This window comes from Bidens hawaiensis, unplaced genomic scaffold (assembly GCF_021521415.1).
Source record: "Bidens hawaiensis isolate Kalapana, Puna unplaced genomic scaffold, B.hawaiensis_p1.1 tig00005142_1, whole genome shotgun sequence".
In the NCBI taxonomy this organism is placed as follows: domain Eukaryota; kingdom Viridiplantae; phylum Streptophyta; class Magnoliopsida; order Asterales; family Asteraceae; genus Bidens; species Bidens hawaiensis.
Window position 1 is genome coordinate 1703801 of NW_027491327.1, and position 13643 is coordinate 1717443.

Here is a 13643-nt window from a genome sequence, read left to right on the forward strand (position 1 = left end):
CTAGTAGACCCTCGGATTTCAAAAGGATGGAATATTGAATTGTTTTGATTAATTTGTTTTTGTGTAGTATCTTGGAATATATAATAAACTTAATAAATAATTAGTGTCATGACCTTATGAGCTATCAATGTATCAGCGTGACATTTTCTGTTTCGGTTGAGATGTTACAGAAAGGACCAGTAGCTTAGAAGGAGCTCACTTAAGTTGTTTTGTAGTGGTTAAGGTCAAAACAAGTGATACAAAAAGAGTTAATTTGGTTCGGGCTGGGTTGGGACCAGTTATGCATTGAATGCAATCCTTGTGTCACGCGTTTATCGACACCGGTTACGCGTTCGATATCGCGTTACACACATATTATTGTTAGGTTACGCACGTCTTGTTGTTAGGTTAGGCGCGTACTGGCTCTCTCTCGATATCTCTCTCAATTCTAAAATGGTTGTGCGTCAAATGTCGTGTTTGAGCTCATACCCTACAGCATCGCGCGGGCACCCATATAGTGTATATAAATACAAAAAATATACCTTGAACAAAGTCTTCAGACAGGTCAATCCATGCATTTGCCAACGCCATCTCCTCCTCTGGTTTCCACGGTATTACATCTCGTATTTCTTTGTTTCCTCCTTTGGTTTTTTATGACTACGTTTTGAGGTGGGCGGAGATATTTGTTGTTCGGTTTCAGGGTCCGCTTGTGTTTAGGGTACTTCACTCATTTGACGACTTTGAGAAAACATATAAGAGAATGGTTGCAGGCTTTGAGGGGGTGGCATTGCTGATCGATAACCCCTTGTTAGTTAGGGAAAGAAGGGGTTACTTGAATCGTCAATACGCGTGCATCGGATACCATGGGTTCGGGTCCGTGTCGTATTCGTATTCAGGTTTGAGTTTGGGTTCATGCTTGAAATTTTGGGATTTGATTTTTTTGTTGGAGAAGTGTATATAGAATTTTGGGGATTTGATCTGTTTGTTGGAAAAAAGAGTGTTTGTTTTATATATAAACAAATAATTTTTTTTTAAAAAAAGAAAGGATCATGTAACCATTGGAGAACAACCCTAGCTCACCACTTTTCACCTTGCCGCACCATTCAATATTTATCGGATGCCCTCTTGTCGCCCCTCCATAATTGCAACACGATATTTGATGGTAAAACCAGCCAGCTCGGCCATGTAACGAATAGGCTAATTATCAACATATTAATTTAGAGCATTCACATCCTTACCATATTCAGTGTGATGTTTTTATAATATAAAGAATAGTTTAGAGTGTTGTGAGTGGAGAAAAAAGACATGTAGTGATTTTTCTATAAATTTGAAAAATTACTGTTCACCCATATAATTTTTTAATATTATTGAAAAGTGGTTGTGAGTAAATGACAGAGAAAATGTAATGATAAAAGTATGAAAAATATTATTTAGTTGAAAAGAAAAGAAAAAATATAGTGTGTTTTAGTGTAATTTTGGATTCGAAGATAGAAGATGGGATGAGAATGCTCGTACAGATTATGTGGAAATTGCAAACAAATCCTTTTTTTATGTATCATCATGATTGCTATATGCATGTAGAGTATAATGTTCATCATGTCATGATAGGGCCTAAGAGCATTCTTAATCCGTTCCTTATAAACATGTGAGGCGATTTGCAAATTATTTGGTTATGAGTGATTGTGAGTAGAGGAGAGAGAAAATGTTATATGAGAAAGTTATATTTGGGGTTTCATTATAGATATCATATAAATTTTTAATATTTTCTGAAAGTGGTTGTGAGTGGAGAAGAGAGAAATATAATGATAAAGGTATAAAAAGTATTATTTAATTGAACAGAAAAGAAAAAATGCAATAATTTTTAGTGTAATTATATGTTATATAAGGATATATGGTAGGGATGGGCTGGGAATGCTCTAAGATATCACTTTTCATCATTATACAAATTAATAGTATATGAATATAAATCTTAGTTACATGAAATATATGAAAGGAAAATTTAGTAAAACTTTACAAAGTTATTTAATTAGAGATAAATAATCCCATCTTTTATGTATTGGCCGATAATAATCTCACCTTTAAAATCACTACCAACGGTCCAACCTTTTAACTACTTTGTCTCAACGGTCCTCATTTAAAAAAACACTTAACGCCGTTACATTTTTTTCCGAGTTTCAAACTGATATTTTAAGGCTTTTGATCGGAAGAAGGATACGGGTTAACTGATGTAAAACTTATCGGAATGGTGATCCAAACGATGAAACGTTGTTTCAATTTGAGTGTTTGAATTTCCAATTAACAAAAATCAATCCATTTAATGCATCGTTTCGAGATAAGTTTTACATTCGTTGACCCGGATCATTCTTCTGATCAAAAGCCCTAAAACATCGGTTTGAAACTCGGAAAAAAATGTAACGACGTTAAATGTTTTTTAACGGAGGACCATTGAGACAAAAATAATTAAAAGGTTAGACCGTTGGTAGTGATTTTTAAAGGTGGGATTATTATCGGTCAATACACAAAAGGTGAGATTATTTTATTTCCAATTTGCCTTTAATTTGCCAGAAGTCATTATTTACATTAAGAACATTTTCAACTCATCATCTAAATTATATGAGGGGAAATTTGTAAGTTATGGGGTGGGTTGTGAGAATAAGAGCATTAGCATCCCTTTCACTATCTCTAAATCTAAAATTACATTAAGTTATTTAATAATCCCAACTTAATGCAGTTGGCTGATAATAATCCCAACTTAGAAAGTAGTTGTCACCGATCCCAACTTGCACACCATTTGTTTTCATTGGACCTCCGTTAAAAAAATATAACGACGTTAAGTTTTTTCTAATATTCAAACTGATATTTTAGGACTTTTGATTGGAATAAAGATACGAGTCGATTGATGTAAAAATTACCTCAAAACGGTGCTTCAAGTAGCTTGATTTTTGTTAATTAAAAGTGTAAACACCGGTATTTAAGCATCCTTTAGTCATTTGGACCACTGTTATTTTTGGTGCTTTTTTACTAATCCAACACACTTCAACCCGACTCCATTTTTACCGATATATGTTTTAACCCAAACCAAATTATTTTTTAAAACATCTTGAGCTTATTTTATCCAAACCAATATTATTTGCTTTGTTATAACCGGTAAGTATCTTCATGGTGTATATTATGGGACTATGCCACACACTTTATTCGGGTTTTCTACTATCCTAGCAAGTACTTTTCCATGAAAAAGATACTATATATATGTTTAAAGATTGGGATTGTATCCTATTAAAGTATCAATAGCCGAAAGAAGACTTTTAACCTCCATCTTCGTCAATCACATACTCCAGTTGGACATTTTGACTCGAAAGTTACCAAGCCCATTGATTACACACAAATTAATCTGTGAAAGTACCAAATGCAAAAGTACATATAAAACGGATTCACACTGCGTTAATTTCCTTTCTCGTCGAGTTCATTTCTCATTCCCACCAGCTCCAATACTTTCAACTCATCCAGGGTACACTTCGTGCATTGCGACAAAGCTACCACATACGGGTATTGCACGTTTTCCCACTCACGCACGGCCTTTTTGAGCTCCTCCTTAGCCTTCGGGCTATATAGCTCATTAGCCTCCAAAGTCACCTTGACTTTGCAATTTGCATAACCTTGTTAAAGACCCTTATGGGCCCCCGCCGCATACAAGTTTGATTCCGCATACAATTTAGCATCTTTAGTGCTCACTTGCTAGTGTATGATTGTATATATGTTAGATTTCTTTGGTTGCATAAGTTATTAATTAGTTTTCAATGTTTGAATTTTGACCCATTAATTTGATCAATGTTCACATATATATGCAACTAATAGATCTTTTTTTAATTTTGACTTGTTTTGAACTTTCTTGCATTGTTGGTTTTGAGCTTTAACTAATTGTTGCATACCACATTCAAATGAATATTTTGTAACTATTATGTTAATCTTTAAAATTTTGTGGTAGACCTGTCTTAACCCATCATGATCTAAATCAAAGACTATTTTTAGACGGACCTGTAATAACTAAAATTACATTCCACATAAAATCCTATTAGCTAATTCTGCATGTGTTAGGATAAAATATGTATTTTGTCAAATGCCTTAGAGTTTAGGTTGCTTTAGGCCCCTAAAATCAATGTTTTAAAAACCGGTTTTCTAGTCGTACCGGATTGGGCTAAAAAATAGTACAACCGGTTGAACCGGGTTATACCGGGAAGTTCAACCGGTTGAATAGTTTACCTTATAATTTTCTATAAATACAACTTTAACTCCGAAAATAACCCAAAAGTAAATGTTTCATAACAAAAAATAATCAAAAAGTTAATCTATATTGAAAAAACAATATAAAAGCACTCAATTTTAAAAAAAACAGTCCTAAAATTTACACGTTTGAATATAAATTGTTGAGTTAAAAGTAATTTTGATAAAATACGAGTCGCAAATATCAAAAAACTTTTGACATAAAACCGGTTTGCCGGTAAAAACCGGTATTTTAGAAAAAACCGCCGGTACGATGTTCTAGCAAACCGGCCAAAAATACCGGGCTCAAAATACCTGCCTTCTATACGAAATCCGGTTTAACCGGTTCAACCGGCCGGATTGAACCAGTTTTTAAAACACTGCCTAAAATGGTTGGGCCACCCTTACCCGACTTGAATCTACCTGAATAATTTTTTTTGACCAATTTAAAATTGAAGCATCTAAAAATAATAAACTCTTTAAAAAAAATTCCTGAATATGTCACTATGGAATGTCGGATTGGTTTAGATCATACAACCAGTATCAGATTATACGACTCGTGAGCTATGCACCTTTATTAGACATCTTTTAAATTATTTTTAAACAATATATTTTTATTTTCTTTTCAAATATGGATATATTTTTTAGTTTGAATGTAGAAGAAATAAACAAAATGTTATTCGAGTACTGTATAGGGTTATAGGCCAATCTATTATGCCCACTTGATTACATTTGGAACGTCTTTTTCTATTTTCTATGTAATTTAGGGAAAATAGATGAAAAAAATATACTTGCATCTCGTGTCAAAAGAATACTTACTCGAGTATTATGAATAATTTTAAACACTATTAAAAAAAAGTCAAACTCACATTTTATAGTCTACCCTACATTTAAGCAGTCAGAGTGCGACACGTCAGAGTCATGTGTATAAAGTATACACACATTTAAACTCTTAACGTCTTACGCTTCATATGAATTTGAGTCAAGTATTATATACTTATCAAACACTGTTAAAAAAAATAATCAAACTCATGGGTATTCTTACTCGAGTATTGTGGGTAGTTTCAAGACAATTTAGACAAACATAGATGATAAAAATCCTTTGTAACATATATGATTGATTTTCACAACAAACCAAGATCTAAAACCCATCGCATGGCAGGGGAAAAATATATCAAAACAGATATCTAAACCACATGAACCGAGATCAGAAACCCATTGCCGAAAAACCACCTAAACCGCCCGTAAAAAACGAGGCATAAAACAAGAAAATCAACCTACTAGCGATCTGAATTACACAATCACCATCTCTCCCTCTCTGTTTTCAACTTTCTGCCTATTGTCAGACGGTCTTTTGAACCGGAAAACGATGAAGATGGAGATGGTGGTGATGCACGTTGATGATGGCTGGCCGAAAGCACAATGGTGAAATGTAGGCCGGCCAGAGATATGGTAGCTTTGTAATAAGTTTTTTGATACATTTGGGTCTCTTGCCTCCAAAGCTATTATGTTTCAGAAAAGAGCTATAACTTTGTTTTCAGTAGGTTTCGGTTTTGCCATTTAAAAGAGGGTGGCGGCGCAACGTGTTGCACATTTACCCACCTATCTATCGTAATTGGATCCTTTTGTTCAGTTATTATATCTTAGTTTCATGAGATATAAAAAATACTGTTAATCATAAAAAGTATTGTTCAATTCATTTTTGATAGGAAAATTGGTTTTAAATAATCCCAACTATCATCTATTGGTAAATAACAGGCCCTACTTTGCACTTGGCTGGTGGCGGGCCCAACTAAAGGGGTATTTGTTTTTAACGGGCCGCGACTAACGGATGTTAACCCCGTTAGTGATTTGCTGACGTGGACCTTCTTCTCCAGCCGGAAACCTGCAACTCGCCTCCATTCTCCCTAATATCGTCACACCGTCTCTCTCTCTATCTTTCCCCTCATACGAAACCTAACCGACGTGTCGCCGTTGTTGTCTCCGACGAAGTCCACCCTCGTCAATCGTTCGTCATTTGAGGTAATTGACACTTCATTCGACTCGTTTTGACCCCTTTAACAAAAGCCCTATGCTTATTTTGTAAATCGTGAGACATTGACTTCGAATTTTTGAAAATAAGATCGGGTTTGGTATCTAGGGATTGTCCATGGAAGAAGATGTAATGTACTTCATTTTCAAATTCCGATGAGTTTTGAAGAGGAAGGGAGACGGTGTGACGATATTAGGGAGAATGGAGGCGAGTTGCAGGTTTCCAGCAGGTTTCCGACCGGAGAAGAAGGTCCACGTCAGCAAATCACTAACAGGGTTAACATCCGTTAGTCGCGGCCCGTTAAAAACAAATACCCCTTTAGTTGGGACCGCCACCAGCCAAGTGCAAAGTTGGGCCTGTTACTTACCAACATGTGATAGTTGGGATTATTTAAAACCAATTTTCCTTTTTGATAAGTAAAAAATATAAAAACCTAGTTTGATAAATATTTTTTTCCCATCACCCATTTTGAGAAAAAAACTACCATAAGGATTCCAAACATCATTTAACATTTCAAAGAGTTAAAAGTCACAAGGAGGTCAAAATAATAAATCCCAAACACCCCATAGTCTCACATAATTTCTTAACTTCAAATTTTATACTCTTGTTATTATTCTTAGAAAACTATGTATTTTTATTTAAACCATGCTTTGAAAGTAGAAACGAAAGAATATATAACTTAACACATTCCAAAACTCATTACATCATTTATTCTGTTCCATCGTGTGTAATATAAGGAAACTCTAAAATATTTTGAATAGTAAACCCAAAATCAAAGAGAGAGAGGGCTTATTTATAATCCAAGTTGTTGCATGCGGTTTTCTTGACATCATGACTTTTAAAAAGTAAAACAAAAATAAATAGATAGGGCCTATCTAAATCCAAGTTGCTCCATGGGGCTTTCATGGAAATAATATTGCTATTTAATTTTGTCACCTGGATTGTTTGAACTTGATTAGTTTTGAGGAATTTAAATTTATTACTTCAAAAAGACAGGAATTTAAATTTATTACTGAAAAAAGTTAATTACACGAAAGGTCTATATGGTATGCTTCAATAATAGATTGAGTGACTTGGGTCCCTAGGTATTGTAAACAATTTTAACAAGGTAAATTGGAAATAAATAATCCTAACTTTTGTGTATTGGTTGATAATAATCCTAACTTTAAAAATCACTACAATTGGTCTCAACTTTCAACTATTTTTGTCTCAATGGACCTCCGTTAAAAAACACTTAACGCCGTTATGTTTTTTTCCTGAATTTCAAATGATGTTTTAGGGCTTTTGATCGGAAGAACGATATGATTCGACTGATGTAAAACTTATCTCGAAACGGTTATTCAAACGACGAAACAATGTTTCAATTCGGGTGTTTGAATTTCCAATTAACAAAAATCAAGTCATTTGAAAACTGTTTGGATAAAGGTAGTGATTTTTTTTGTAAATTTGGGGAAACTTTGTTTGCCCTTATTTATTTTTTAATATTTGTTGAATTGGTTGTGAATAGAGAAGAAAGAAAACTGTAATGATAGGCATAAAAAATATTATTTAATTGAAAATGAGAGAAATGTAATGGTATTTATTTTAATTATAGAAATAGGGATGAGGGATGGGTCGAGAATGCTCTAAGAGCATTCTCATCCCACCCCTTATCCCTAAACCAAAAATTACACTAAAACTCACTATATTTTCTCTCTCTATTTCAATTAAATAATACTTTTTATACCTTTTATCATTACCTTTTCTTTTTCCTTCACTCACAACCACTTTTAAAATATATTAAAAAATTATAGCAGATGAACGGTAACTTTTCAAATATACAGAAAAATCACTACTTTTTCTAAAATATAAAAACTCTTCACTCACAACACCCTGAATCACTCTCTAAATTATAAAAACACACCTCAACTAAAATGAGTGGTTGGATGAGAATGCTCTAAGACTGGTGAAACATTTCAGTCTTTTTTTTTTGTTGCTTTCTTTTTTTATTTTGAGTTATTATTATTTTTATTAATTTTTAAGGGAATTTTTTATGCTACAAATCCTTTTTATTTTTTTCATTTATATCCCTATTTATAGAATAATTTGACTCTGATTTTTATCCGGCCTAGGGTATTTTAAAGTGATGTATGAGATACAACGGATCCAATCATTCCAAATCTTCATTCAATATTTCTGTTTAATATGATTAAAGGAGACTATGAAAAGTAAACTCAAAATAAAAAAGAGAGGTGACCCATTTACTATCCAAGTTGTTGCCTTTCGTGAATCATAACCTTTGTAAAGTAAATCCAAATTAAAGAGAGAGATGGCCAATTTCGGATTCAAGTTGTGCATGTGGCGTTGTAGAAATTTCTTTGTTGCTTTTGTTATTATTATTATTATTAACATTTAAAAATGAAACTTGGCCCCACAACGTAGCAATATTGATTTTTTTTTATTTGAGTCGTTTTACTCAGATTTGAAAGTTTCAACACTTCCTAAAACAATCTTATTTATGATAATTAAATATTTGTTATAATATTAGCCCAAACTTTAACAAGCTTATAATATATGAACTTCAAGAAACAAGGAAATATGAGAATATGAGAATTTTACTGGATATAAACCTTCGTTCAAATCATTCTATTTATAATACAAAAACTACTGTTCAAAGGTACTATTTAAGGAGACAAACATGTATTATTGCTTTGAAAGAAATGGTCATCAAAAAGCGTCGGTGGATTCATCTTTGAAAAAGTGGTCATCCAAAAAAAGCGTCGGTGGATTCATAATACTCCCCCTTGGATGACACCTTTTCAAAACTTCGGGGTCTTGAAGTACTGCCTCATTAAAAACCTTGCTAAAGGAAAACCCAATGGGAAAAAACTTTAGCTAAGGGAAAAAGAGTGCAGTATATAGCTCCCCCTCAAATTGCAGGTCGTTACATTGTTCGTACATGGCGCATGCCAATATCATGAACATGTTTCCTGAATGTTGCTGTGGGAAGTGCTTTTGTGAAAAAATCAGCTGAGTTGTTGCTGGACTGGACATATCTCATTTCAACCTGATTGTCTTTAATAAGGTCTTGAGTATACTCAAAGTATCTTGGTGGTATATGCTTTGTTCTGTCACTTTTGATATACCCTTCCTTCATTTGCGAGACACAAGCTGCATTATCTTCATAGATAGGAGTTGGAATTCGATCTTTCTCTAGTCCACAAGAAATCAATATGTGTCGTGACATAGATCTTAACCATACACATTCTCTTGAAGCTTCATGCAATGCAATGACTTCAGCATGATTTGAAGATGTTGCAATGAGTGTTTGTTTCTGAGAACGCCATGAAATCGCAGTTCCTCCATTCTTAAATATGTATCCAGTTTGAGATTTTGCTTTATGGGGATCAGATAAATAACCTGCATCTGCATAATCAACTAACCCTTCTTTTGAATTGTTAGGATAAAATAAACCTAAATCAGCAGTTCCTTTTAGATACCGAAAAATATGTTTAATGCCATTCCAATGTCTTTTAGTAGGGGATGAACTGAATCTTGCTAATAAGTTAACTGCAAAAGAAATGTCAGGTCTTGTACAGTTAGTAAGATACATAAGTGCTCCAATTGCACTGAGGTATGGTACTTCGGGACCAAGAATCTCTTCATTATCTTCGCAAGGACGAAATGGATCATTGTCAACATTGAGTGATCTAACAACCATCGGTGTGCTTAAAGGATTTGCTTTGTCCATATTGAAACGTTTTAAGAGTTTCTCAGTATAAGTTGACTGATGCACAAGTATCCCATTATGCATATGCTCAATTTGTAAACCAAGACAATATTTGGTTTTTCCAAGATCTTTCATTTCGAATTCTTTCTTTAAAAGAGCAATGGCTTCATTAATTTCTTTTTGTGTCCCAATTAAATTTAGATCGTCAACATACACAGCTATGATCACATATCCTGATGTTGTCTTCTTGATGAAGACACATGGACAAATAAGATTATTTGTGTATCCTTTGCTTATCAAATAATCACTCAAACGATTGTACCACATCCTTCCAGATTGTTTCAGTCCATACAAGGATCTTTGTAATTTGATGGAATACATTTCCTTAGGCTTTGAGCTTATTGCATCAGGGAGTTTAAATCCTTCGGGAATTTTCATATAGATGTCACTGTCTAGTGATCCATACAAGTAAGCTGTGACAACATCCATAAGGCGCATCTCTAAATTTTTAGAGACTGCTAAGCTGATTAAATATCTAAACGTAATAGCATCCATGACAGGAGAATACGTTTCTTCATAGTCAATTCCTGGCCTCTGAGAAAAACCTTGAGCTACAAGTCTTGCTTTATATCTTGTAACTTCATTTTTCTCATTTCGTTTTCTCACAAAAACCCATTTATATCCTACAGGTTTCATTGACTTTGGTGTAATGACAATAGGTCCAAAAACCTTTCGATTGTTTAGTGAGTTTAATTCAGCTTGCATAGCATCTTTCCATTTGTTCCAATCTTGTCGATTTTTACAATCATCTACAGATTTTGGTTCAGGGTCATCATTTTCTTCCATGATATCGCTTGCCACAGAATAAGAAAATATATCATCAATAATTTCCATTTCATCTCGATCCCACATTATATGTGATTTACCATAGTTTATTGACAATTCTTTATTGGAATCATTTATTTCTTCCTGAGGAAATGTTATATCATTTATTCTTTCCTGAGGGAAGGTTTTGTCAATCATTCCTTCCTTAGGGTCAGTATCCTTCTCAGAACCCTTTCTTTTTCGAGGATTTTTATCCTTTGAACCGATTGGCCTTCCACGTTTTAAACGTTATTGAGATTCATGAGGTGCATTATTATGGTTTTGCTTGCTTGGAATCTCAACTCGAGCTGGAGCATTAGCAGCTGGTATATGAGATTTAGTGACCCTGTTTATATCAGTAAATGCATCAGGTAACTGATTTGCAATTTCTTGTAGATGTATTATTTTTTGAACCTCTGTCTCACTTTGTTTTGATCTTGGGTCTAGGTGTAACAATGATGGTACACACCATGATATATCTCTTTCTTGCTTTTTCATTTCTCCCCCTAATGCTGGGAACATTGTCTCGTTAAAATGACAATCAGCAAAACGTGCTGTAAATACATCACCTGTTAAAGGTTCAAGGTATCTTATGATGGAAGATGTTTCATATCCAACATATATTCCCAACCTTCTTTGGGGACCCATTTTTGTGCGTTGTGGTGGTGCAATAGGAACATACACAGCACAACCAAAAATTCTAAGATGAGAGATATTTGGCTCATTTCCAGAAACAAGTTGTGTGGGAGAGTATTTATGATTTGCACTTGGTCTTACGCGGATTAATGATCCAGCATGCATAATTGCATGACCCCAAATAGAAACAGGGAGTTTTGTCCTCATTATTAATGGTCTAGCTATTAGCTGTAGGCGTTTGATCAACGACTCGGCTAAGCCATTTTGTGTGTGTACATGAGCAACAGGGTGTTCTACAACAATCCCCACAGACATGCAATAATCATCAAAAGCATGTGATGTAAATTCTCCCGCATTATCAAGCCTTACTCTTTTAATGGTATAATCCGGAAAATGTGCACGTAATTTGATAATTTGAGCAAGAAATTTTGCAAAAGCAACATTACGAGTCGATAATAAAGAGATATTAGACCATCTGCTAGATGCGTCTATTAAGACCATGAAGTATCTAAATGGTCCACATGGTGGATGAATTGGTCCACATATGTCACCTTGAATTCTTTCAAGAAACATTGGTGTTTCTTTATCGACTTTTAATGGCGAAGGCCTTGTAATTAATTTTCCAAGAGAACAAGATGTACATTGAGGCATTTTATCTATTTTGTGGATCTTTTGATCTTTCAGTGGATGCCCATGTGTATTTTCAATGATCATTTTCATCATTGTGGATCCTGGATGGCCTAATCTGTCATGCCATAAGTTTATGATACCAGAATCGCAACAATTTTCTTTGACTGCCATATGTGCTTGAGGCACATTTATATATGTATAATGCAAACCAGAATGGAGCATTGGCAATTTTTCCAATATTTGATCTTTGCTTATGATATGCAAATATTTTTCATTACTAACAGTCCTTGACTGAGTATCATATCCATTATGATATATGTTTCTGAAACTCAACAAATTTCTTGTTGATTTTGGGGAAAATAAAGCATTTTCTATTTTGAGCTTTGTACCATTTGGTAATGCTAAATTAGCTTTTCCCACTCCTTCTATCAAGTTTGTAGGACCTGATATTGTATTGATGATCCCTTTTGTTGGTTTCAGTTCATAAAAATATTTTTTAGATCTAAGTATAGTATGCGTGGCTCCACTATCCGCTATACATATATCTTCTTCATTTGTTTGATCTTGTGCTCCGGTGATTTTCATTTTAAATCTTGAAAAATATTAAAAGAAAAAAATAAGTGTATAACGAAGACATATGATATTTTAATAAGAACTTTAATTGAAACACAAGTAGTACATGGAAGAGAAACTACATAATTAAAGATAATGAGAACACACTTAATAATTGCATCTAATTATTGTAGTCAAGCAACTTTGTTTCAAAGTTCCATCCCAAAGTCTTCAACGCTCAGCTCAGCATTGATATTATTAAAGTTATCAACATGGTTCACTTCTTTCTCTTTTCCTTTTAGAGAGGCTTGGTACAGTTCACACAGATGTGGAGCTGTGCGACAAGCCTTTGCCCAGTGGTTTGTACTTCCACATCTAAAACATGAAGTGCCATTGTTTTCGGACCTACCAGCTTCATTCCATTTATTTTGGTGGTTGGAATTGGTATTGTGTGGGACATGATAATTATTGGCTCTCTGGTTACGACCACGACCACGGCCACGACCACGACCGTAAGAGTTATTGTTCCATTTGAATGGATGCTTACGATCATTAAAATGCCTTTTGTCAAAATGACCACTTCCACGTCCACGGCCTCGTCCTCGACTTTGTTCCCATTTATGATCAGAATTTTTATGAGAACTTTTGTGAGCAACATGTGCTTTTGGTATTGCTAATGAACCCGTGGGACGAGATTGATGATTTTTCATCAATAATTCATTATTTTTCTCGGCTACAAGGAGTAATGCATTTAGATCAGAGTATCTCTTAAAATTCTTCAAACGATAATGTGTTTGCAAGTTTATATTTGATGCATGAAACGTGGAGAAAGTTTTCTCTAACTTTTCTTCCTCTGTTACGGGATACCCACAAAATTCTAGCTTTGAACAAATTCGGTATAAAGCAGAGGTGTAATCATTTACCCTCTTAAAATCTTGGAACCTAAGACTGTTCCATTCATCTCTAGAAGTAGGAAGTAAA

The 13643-nt window shown here is 34.2% G+C and overlaps 1 protein-coding gene across 1 annotated transcript in view; it reads left to right on the top strand.

Annotated features, from left to right (window-relative positions):
• Window positions 1–13643, top strand: part of LOC143629028 (disease resistance protein Roq1-like) — a 127765-nt gene that overhangs the window by 84589 nt on the left and 29533 nt on the right. The gene's annotated exons all lie outside the window — the stretch shown is intronic.